This window comes from Cicer arietinum, chromosome 6 (genome assembly GCF_000331145.2).
Source record: "Cicer arietinum cultivar CDC Frontier isolate Library 1 chromosome 6, Cicar.CDCFrontier_v2.0, whole genome shotgun sequence".
In the NCBI taxonomy this organism is placed as follows: Eukaryota; Viridiplantae; Streptophyta; class Magnoliopsida; order Fabales; family Fabaceae; genus Cicer; species Cicer arietinum.
Genome location: NC_021165.2, coordinates 41,064,123 through 41,074,466, shown reverse-complemented (window position 1 = coordinate 41,074,466; position 10,344 = coordinate 41,064,123). Strand labels below are relative to the sequence as shown.

Below are 10,344 nucleotides of genomic sequence, written 5' to 3'. Positions count from 1 at the left end.
TTTAAAACAAATATAGAAGATATAATCTATGAATAAATATTATTATTATTATTATTATTATTATTATTATTATTATTATCATCATTATTACTATTATTACATTTTTATTTTTATTTTTTGATACATATATAAATAAAAATAATAATAAAATCGGTAACACATAAATATTTTCTACTCAAGAACTACGTGAGTTTTGATTTCCCTATTGCACCTGGGGATACGTAGGAGCAAGGTCTTTCCCTTGTCAAACCAAATTAATAAAACAAATATTTTTTTTTCTTTCATTAATGTAAATAATTTAATTTTTTATTATTCTTTTTGGGGTAAAAATAAATAAATAAATAGTTTGTATATAATTAATTATAAGGTAACCGTTTTAACGGACGTTGTAGGGCGATAATACTTCCCTACTCGTAATCGACTCCCGAATCCAAATTTTCGATTCAAAAATATTATTTTTGGTTTTATCCAATTTTTCCTTTAATAAAAATAAAATTGGTGGCGACTCTTTTTTTTTGCGGACAAACTGGACTCGACAATATCAAGGTGGTTAGTTCCTCAAAAGTCTGGGGTTGTCAAGTTGTTTGGGAATATTGGCTTGGAGGGTAAGGTGCTTTGCAATTCAAGTTATTTGAATTAGTGGATTAAAGCATTCTGAATGAAGGGACTGGATGTAGTCAAGTAAATGGTGAACCAAAATAAATGTATGTGTCAAATTATTTATACTTTCATTGTTTACTGCTTCTAAATCCGATTGCATCTTATCTAAGCAATTCATAAAAATCAACCAATCTTCATCAAATTAAAAAAAATTATCAACTTTGGCAAATTCAATTCAACCCCCCTTTTCGTGTTTGCACCTTCTAGAAGTGTCAAAATCCAGCACTCATACTAAACAGAAACGAAATGTTCTTGTTTTACAAAAGAACATTTTGGTTATTCTCTTTTTAAGGGAGAATTATAACAAATCATTTTCCACAATTCAAACCATAATATAATGAGTATCAAGACTGCTCAAATCAACGGTGAAACTCAAGTACATTGATATACAATATTCAACATAAAGCTCAATATCAGTCTCCAAATTGATGAGATGTGAACAAGGACACAAGTACATTGTACATACAATATTCTGTAGAAAGCTCTGCATAATTCTGATATGAAACAGTACTCAACTGTCAGTTGACAGCTCATCACTCACTCACTCACGTTTTCTATCAAACCCAAAGCAAGAACGTTCTTCGATTGTCAATGACGTTCTGGACACCAAACAAACACATGTTTAATTGCTTTAAAATATATCTAACACTTGGGAAGTGTGCCCAACGACTATATTCATTTTAAAATGAATATTCAAAGCCTTTTAATATCTATAAATTGAAGATCAATTGGAAGATGAAGGCAAAAGTTCAATTTACAAATCTACCAATACTTGTACAAGTAAGAACAAGTCAAAATATATCTAACACTTGGGAAGTGTGCCCAACGACTATATTCATTTTAAAATGAATATTCAAAGCCTTTTAATATCTATAAATTGAAGATCAATTGGAAGATGAAGGCAAAAGTTCAATTTACAAATCTACCAATACTTGTACAAGTAAGAACAAGTGAAAAACTCTTCAAGCAAACTCCAGCTCTCTTCACTATATTTGTGAATCATTATTTACTGAGCTTATCTTTCATTTATCTCAAACAAGTGTTGAGAAGTTTCAAGATCCCAACCACTTTTATCATACACATCATTTGTAACTCAAGTCTATCTTTTATGTTAGATTGAGTGTGTTTGTAAAAATTCTTTCAAGGCTGAAAGGTGATTGTAAAAATCCTTTCTAGTTTGAAAGGTGAAGATTGTAATTGATCCAGGTGTGAACAAAAGAAAAGGTGTGAAGGAGAACATTCTTGGTTCTGAAGCACATAGTGAAAATCTCACGGTTGTAAGGACTAGACTAGCCTGAGTTTGGTGAACCATGATATATTGATGTGTGAATTCTTTTTCCCTTATCTCCATTTATTTATCACTCACTTGACATTGGTTATATTACTAACCAAGAACGTTCTTCTTTTTCTGGTTTCATAACCAAGAACGTTCTTTGTTTTCTGTTTTCACAACCAAGATCAATCTTGAGTTAAAATTTTACAGTTTTAACAAAAAATTGTAAAAGGGTGAATTTACAATTCAAACACCCTTTCCTTGTAAATTTTTATTGCTACTTCAACAAGCACTATGGCTTCAAAATTTTGTTTCACGGCTTAGAGTAGTTGATGAAGGTGCAAACATGAGAAGTGGAGTTGAATTGTGTTTGACTAAGTTGGATTCTTTTTTTAATTTATTTAAAACTAGTTCGGGTTCAGTGACTTACTTAGAATAAAAGTAGTAGCAATCGGTTTAAGTGATCAGATACAAAAATAAAACAAGAATTACATAATTAAAGTGACATAAGAATTTATCTTGGTTCACCACCAACTTGGTCGCTACGTCCAATCCTCTCACATAGAAAGATTTAATCCACTAATTCAAAACATGAATTACACAACATATGACCCTACAAGCAGCCTTATCAAAACAATCTAACACCTAAAGAATTTTTTAGGAACACAAACACCTACTCTTCAAGCCAAGTCTTCTCAACACAACCTAAAAACCTACAAATTGCTCGAGGAACACGAAAGCCACTATCGAGCTGGGTTACAAGAGTTTTGAACAAGTTGGTTTGCTTATAACAAGTTGATTGTAGCAATGACTCTCACATTAGAAAACACTTAGAAAATAGTTCCATTGAGCAAGTGTTTCTCTAGACCTTAACCTTATGAACTATTAGGAAACTTTGTGCTTGTGAATACTCTTATTTTCTTCTTCAGCCTTGAGTATTTATTTATAGAATAAGTTAGGGTTTCTCCTTTGTCCTTGGAAAATCTGAATAATATCTTTGCAAAAATAAATGTATCTTCTTGTGAGTGTTTCTTCTTGTAAACAATTCTTGATCATATCTTCTTATAGATAAATCTTGATCAAATCTTCTTGTAAATAATTCATATCTTCTTGTGATAAATATTGATCAAATCTTTTTGTAAGCAATTCATATCTTCTTGTGATAAATCTTGATAAAATCTTCTTGTAGATAAATCTTGATCAAATCTTCTTGTAAATAATTCATATTTTCTTGTTGATATGATCTTGATCATATCTTCTTCAACTCTTGATCATACCTTCTTTTCAACTTGGTAAAAGATTTTCTTCAGTTATAAATCTTAATGAAATCTTATTTTATAATGTCTTTAAAAACATGAATCATCTTTCATACTCTTGCTTGATTTGAGTTGAATGGATTCAGATTGTTCTTGGGTCTTCAAAAGTTTTTGACTCGACTAAGTATTCTTTTCATACTTAATTCTTTCAATTTTAGTCATTGACTTTCCATCAGAGGCGTTGACTTTCTTGTGTGTTGTGTTTCTTGAATAATGATAGTCAAAGGCATAATTGCATGACTTATAATTAGTGGCATTGGGCAAATCTTCTAGTTGAAACTTCAGAGTCAGTACAACATTAGAAGCTGCATATCAGAGGCAACATTTGGAGTCTTTTGCACCATTTTGATCAGCGGATTGTGAGCTTTGAATTTGTTATTTGAACAATCTCTTCCGAATTAATTATACCTTGATATGAACTCTTTAGAGGAATGCTGAATTTGTGAACATCAGAGACATGCAAAAGCTTCAAAGGCATTCATCTGATCTCATCATTTAGTCACTTCCTCTAGTGACTTTCCTCTGGTATCTTCCTCTAATTTTCTTCTTCCAATTTTTGCATACTTAATAAAATCATTAATCCAAATTTATTGTTCTCGTAAAATACTTTTGTTGACATCAAAACTATACGTGGAAAACCAACTTGGTTCCAATAGTTGACACTATTGCTAAGTCATTGAAAATTTACAACCAAATACATTTAAGGAAAATGTACATATAATGATTATACAATTATGAATCTTTATAATTTGTTTCCAGTTATTGTGCACGTTTAATTATGATTTATAACTAGAATATCTTAGAAACATTTACGAGATCATAATGATATTTTATGTGGTGCTTAAGTACTTGTATAGTAGAGCACTAGTGTTTGAGCTTATATCAAAGGAAGTGTGTTTTGAAAAATAATAATACATGACAGCTATAAGTCACACTTAGTGTTTTATTATATTAAGTTAATTTTGTATTCACATGCTTGAGATTTGATACAAGAATTTTATGTATAATGTTTATGTATTGGTTTTATTAAATTTTAGGCCAAGTGGGAGAATGTAAGAATTTTATAGGTTCATAACCTTCCATTTTATTTGCCTAAAATAAATTATAGTAACTACCAATTTTTAAGAGCTAACAAGTGAAAAGGCAAAGGTTATAGTAACAACTTTATTCTATCAATTTGTTGTAAAAGTACTATGGCTTTCTCATTGAATCTGGGTATGTAAAAATCATAAACTTTAAGATCTTTGCATTTTTGAATGCTTGCGTTAAAAATATATTATGACACTTAAATTTTACAAATGTCACGGACTTCACATTACAACAAGACTAAACAAACGTCTGAAATCAATTATTGCATCAAATTTACATATTTGTTTCTAATAAAATAGACCCAATACTCACATTTAGATTTATCATCCTATAACCCCAAATAAGCACTACCAAACCCTAACAATGGAGTTTTCTCCATTAACACAAATTCAAACTCAACAAACTTTCATTACAGTAATAAAACAAATATTATATGCATAAGATTGAAAATAAAAAAGTATTGTAAATGTGGGTTTACCTTTATCAACAATAGAGGAAAAGTGAGAAGTTTGGAGGAAGAAGGAATAAGAGGGTAAGAGGTGGCTTGTGGTGGCGCTCTATGGCAAACGACAGAGGAGAACACGGACAAAGATTGAAAGGAAACATGGATATTAACAATGTTATCATGTGAAGTCCCAAGGTGGAACCATTCTGATTCTCTTATCAAAGACAAGAATATATGTACGATATGATAAGATAAGCTTATTCAGGGATTAGCTAATACTTTTCAATAGTAAGTGAGACGATGTTGGAAACAAGTTTTAATATATGTAACATTTTTTTATGTAAATGTAGTCTTTTTAATGACAAATAAATTTTTATTTGTGGATTTAAATTGAAGATTTTAGTAGACTTTCTTTTGGGATAGTAGTGTCAATCCTAAATCTTATCTTATCCTCTTATTTTAGATGAGAATCGAGTTAAAAACTAGCATGACGAGATCAGAGTTGGATATTGAATTATACAACCAACTCAATAGTACAAGACCCCTAATTGATCAGAGATTCAATTTATTTATTATTATTTTTTTATAATATAATAAAATGAAGATGAATTATTATTTTTGTTAAATATCTCTTTTATTCCTACAAAATTATAACATTTCAAATTTAATTCTTAAAAAAATATTATTCACTTTGAAACACATCATCTAATAAATATTCATGTTGTCTATCATATATATTATTTAATTCTTATAATAATTCACTTTCATACCATATCTTTTAATTTATCTATCTTTGATCACCAAATAGTCGAGTTCCTTATTATATTTAAGTTTCTAAGTAAACGTTTTATTCCCTTTCAAACATATTATACTATGTCAATTCCATTGAATTATATCCACTCATTACTTGGGTCATGTGTCTTATTCAGCTTTTTAAGACATTCATGAATAAACTTTTGGATTTGAACCAGTCTTCTATTCCACCCACCACAACCACCCTAACTAGTTACAAGGAAGGTTGATTTACTTCCACGATCGATCATGTACAGCATCACCTTTTCAAATAAGTCAATTAGTGTACTAAAGAAATGGTGTTCATTCATAGTGAAAGGAACAAATGATTTTATCCATAAATATGTATTTGTTTTGGTCCCCCTATAAAGTAGGTATATATAATTGAAAGTTGAAATGCACAATCCCATGTGGATCTAACAAAAGCTATTGGAATTTTATGGTGTGCAAATCATATCAATACTAATGTTTCTGTAAAGCTTACAACAAAATAAATACACTTACTATTGAAAAAGACCCAAATTCTTCATTAATAGAGGTAACTAGAGATAGCATAATGCATTAATTTTCTCTCATTAAATTTTGTAGTAACTAAAAGCACTGTGAGGAGATGAATTATTAATTAAACGATTATTTAATAATATACGTAGATACAGAGATATTTTTTATAATGTTGAAAATGAAATAATCATACAATAATTTCAAAATAAAAAGTATATAGAAAACAATCATAATTTAGATATGTTCGAGTGTCTTTAATTTTTTTAGTATATAAATATATGATTATATATTTGTGTACTTTTTTTTTTTAAAGTAGAATTTGCGTAAACTCTAACTTCTTATTTAATTAATGATAATGATATCATTATTTTATTCCTATCAATGTATTATATAAACATTTATTGTATTTATTGTATGTCAAGGTGGAAAGTGTATATAAGCCAATAAGATCTACAAGTGTATAAAGATGAAATGAGTTTCTCCTTTTTTAATAATAAAATGAGTTTCTCCTTAAGGGATGGTGCCGAACCACATTCTGTGTGATAGGCGGATATTTCACCATATTTTACCATAATAAAAGGACTTTTAACTAATTATATAATATATGTCGAATTTATAATATTAAGTGTCTTTTTGACAAAGTCAAAATAATAGTTTATATATAATGGATAGTTTAAATTTAAAGTTTATAGCTTATATCGTTTTATATTTTTTCCTCAATTTATCCTCACTATTTTAATTAAAAAAATATTAAACCTTAATTAATTTTTTATGGCATTTTATATTTATCAATCAGTTTAACCACTAACTTTATCAAACAATTCAAATTAATCAGTAAACATATTCAATGTTTGCTATAAACTACTTTTTATGTTTTCTGCTATAATAAATGTATCAACTATCAATTAATTTATTTGTTATTGACTATTTTTTCTTACCAAACATAAGCTAAGTATGTGTGCAGTTGACAAGGGTAGTTTCTCTAAACAATCAAACAGGTATTTTATTTTAGTAGGAAAGAGCATAAAGAAAACCAAAATTAGAGACCAAAAAGTGACTTATGCAATAACTTTTTCTTCAATTCCATTTCACTAGTTTGGAAATATATCATGTACTGATCAGAAACTAGAAATAATTGAGTCACTAATTCCTCCCCCACCAATCATTCTCAAATGTAAACAAAATAAGAAAAATGAAAAAAGTAAACAATCTTCTTCATCGAACAATGTGCGCACAATTTTAACCTATAGCTGCTCCTTTGTTCCATTCTTTTTTTCTTCACTTTGATAGATGGTTTAGAGTCAATTTGATTCTGCACATTTAATTTTTCTTTCATGTTTTGTCATGATGATGTCGTCGTAATACAGCGTTGTTTATTGTTTTGGTTTCCCGTCTTGTTTCGATATGCAGTTCAATTCAATCAATGATTTTGATGTCGTCAACATTACAACTTCGGAGGCATGAGTATTTTGGTCACTTTCATTTTAACATATTTGTAGACTTTGTCGCATTTGTAAATATTTTGTTGTTTTATGTTATTAATATGAGTGTTGTGAATTTGTTCAAAAATATATTATTTTTTATTTTAATGACTTTAAATTGTATTGTTATTGATCGATATAATTTTAACCATTTCGAATGAAAAAATATTGTCTTTTAGTATAAAAAAAAAATAAATAAAAAAATAAATAAATAATAGGGTATCAATCCAAACATATATGCATGTTAATACACTTCATTGTTCAATTGCCACATATTAAAGATGATGTGGCTTCATTGATATCATTGGAAATATATAGACTAGCTAAAGATATGCCTATCGTTGAAAATGCATGAGTTGTCTCATGGGCTTGTCTTTTAATAAATTCAACTCTAAATTTTTTTAAATGACTAGGAAAAATAACTCTACAATAAGAATTACTAGCCTCTAATTCAGACATATTCTTCTTACTAGAATGAAAATTATCGACAACTCTCTTCGAATCTAATTCAAAGTCTATCAACTCAAATTGAAGTTCATAAATCTGTTTTAGAGTTGATAACCACCAAAGTGCTTCACCTTAATAAATTGAGCAAAGAAGAGAGAACCATTTTACTTTGACCAATACAAATTCCCTACCATCATCTCTGATATAAACACCAATATCATCAACTTGATTGGTAGAGATAGAAAATGAGACATCTATATTACAATTATATATTTTTGAGTAGAGGGTTTTCTCCACTTTATTGATAAAGTAATTGTATTTTTTTACCAGAGTCTACGTTGTAACCGCACTCACCCAATAAATTTTTACCAAACACAAAGACTATTAATGATGACAACTCTATTTTGCTTGATTTGCATAGCAATATATTTCAATCAAATTATAAATATATGCTAATCTAATAGTCGTAACCTCAAGTCTAATTACATGAAAAATACTTAGTTGGACACAATTATTTGAACACTTCATTTAAACACAAACACAAAAATACATATCATTTATTTATTTTTAAAATATATATTATTTAATATTATACTTTCTATCTTTTTAAAATATGTGTGCCTAAGTTGTGTGTCTAAATACTTGTAACTATGGAAAACTTCTTCTGATTCATTTGTCATATAAAACATAATTTGGGTGAAGAGTAAGATGCCAAGGTTTGAATTTGAACCAAAAGCATTGATTAATAACGTAAGAGAGTACAATAATGATTCATACTAGTCTCGTGTGACAATTATTCACCGTACCATTCTACATTTTTTTCTTTAAAATTAGAGTAAAACCTAATTTTGTAATTTTTGAAAATATACATTACTGTTATTTGATCTTGATTCAATAAAAACTTTAAAAAATATTCATCAAATCATTAAAATAGTTTTTGAAAGATATACTTTATTTTCATAAAAGTTTATAAAATTTATTGTCAAAATAGTTCATGACTGTTATAACTTTAGGAACTAAATTCACTAACATTTTGATGATTTAAAGATTAACTTGAGTTTTTTTTTCTGAATTAGGGACCAAAATGACAACATCCTATACTTTCAAGAACTAAAATTATGGTTTACCCTTAAAATTATATAAAGGTTTAAATATTTGATTCGTCCATGTAAGTTCGCGCCTTTCTCATTTTCGTCCTTGTAATTTATTTTTCAATTTAAATCTTGTAAGTTCAATTTAGTTTTAAAATCATCTATATCCTTAGTTGTTGTTAAAAAATATTTATGTAGCAAACGAACAAGTGAAATATTAATAAATTAAATAATTAAAAAAAAATAAAATTAAGTAATTAAATAGATTCAAAAATAAATGAAGGTTGAAGGTGTTATGTTTTAATCCCTTCATCTAAAATCAAAATTAAGTTTGGGGATTAGGGTTCTCTCATTTCTCTATCATCGCATCACCATCGTCGAATCACCATCTCCAAATCACCATCATCGCATTACCATCATCGTATCACCATCATCTTCAAATCTTCATCTATTTCTTCTTCTTCTTCGTTCAACCATGATGTCATCTTCGTCTGAAACAAACTCAACTCGTTATCAATTGCTTGAATGCGAGTATAGGAAAACAATGTCTATATTCATCTCTTACACTAATAAAAACTTTAAACGGTGATTTTGGAGAAATGTCCTCGTTAGGATGTGAGTAATTTTTCTTAAATCTGTTATTTTTATATTTATTATTTGTAGTTATAGTTTACATTTACTAAGATTAATGTTTAATTTTTTGTTTTTGTTTATAGATCCCTTATAGTTGTCAGTTTTTTGTTATTAATGTGATGATGGTGATTCGATGTTGGTGCGATGATAAAGAAGGGATGAGAGAAGCCTAATCTCTAAACTTATTTTTGATTTTGGATGGAAGAACTAAACTATAACACCTTCTATTTTTCTTCATTTTTTTATTTCTTTTTTAATCAATTTAATTACTTAATTTTATTTGTTTAATTATTTAATTTATTCATATACCACTTCATTCTTCCGTTTTTTGCATAATTTTTTTTTAACAACAACTAATAATAGATATGATTGTAAAACTAAATTGAACAGGTTAAAATTAAAAATAAAAAAATTTACAAAAAAATTATAAAAAAAGACCCGAACTTACAGAAAGAATCAAATATTTAAGTTTAAATATAATAACAAAAGCATTATACCAAAAAAAAATTACATCAACAAAAGCATGGAGGAAAAAAAATCCCATACATGATTCTCTTATTTTCTTTTTTGGAGACATACTACATCGTCTGCGAACCAATATAAAAAGTCATTTTCT

General features: G+C 27.9%; 1 long non-coding RNA gene across 1 annotated transcript in view; it reads right to left on the bottom strand.

The window, feature by feature from the left end:
* LOC140920947 (uncharacterized) overlaps positions 1-5,262 on the bottom strand; it is an 18,385-nt gene extending 13,123 nt beyond the window's left edge. The window contains exon 1 of the long non-coding RNA XR_012163713.1: positions 4,817-5,262. This is a non-coding gene — a long non-coding RNA (uncharacterized lncRNA). The remainder of the gene's footprint in view (positions 1-4,816) is intronic.
* Between the last annotated feature and the right edge of the window lie 5,082 nt (positions 5,263-10,344).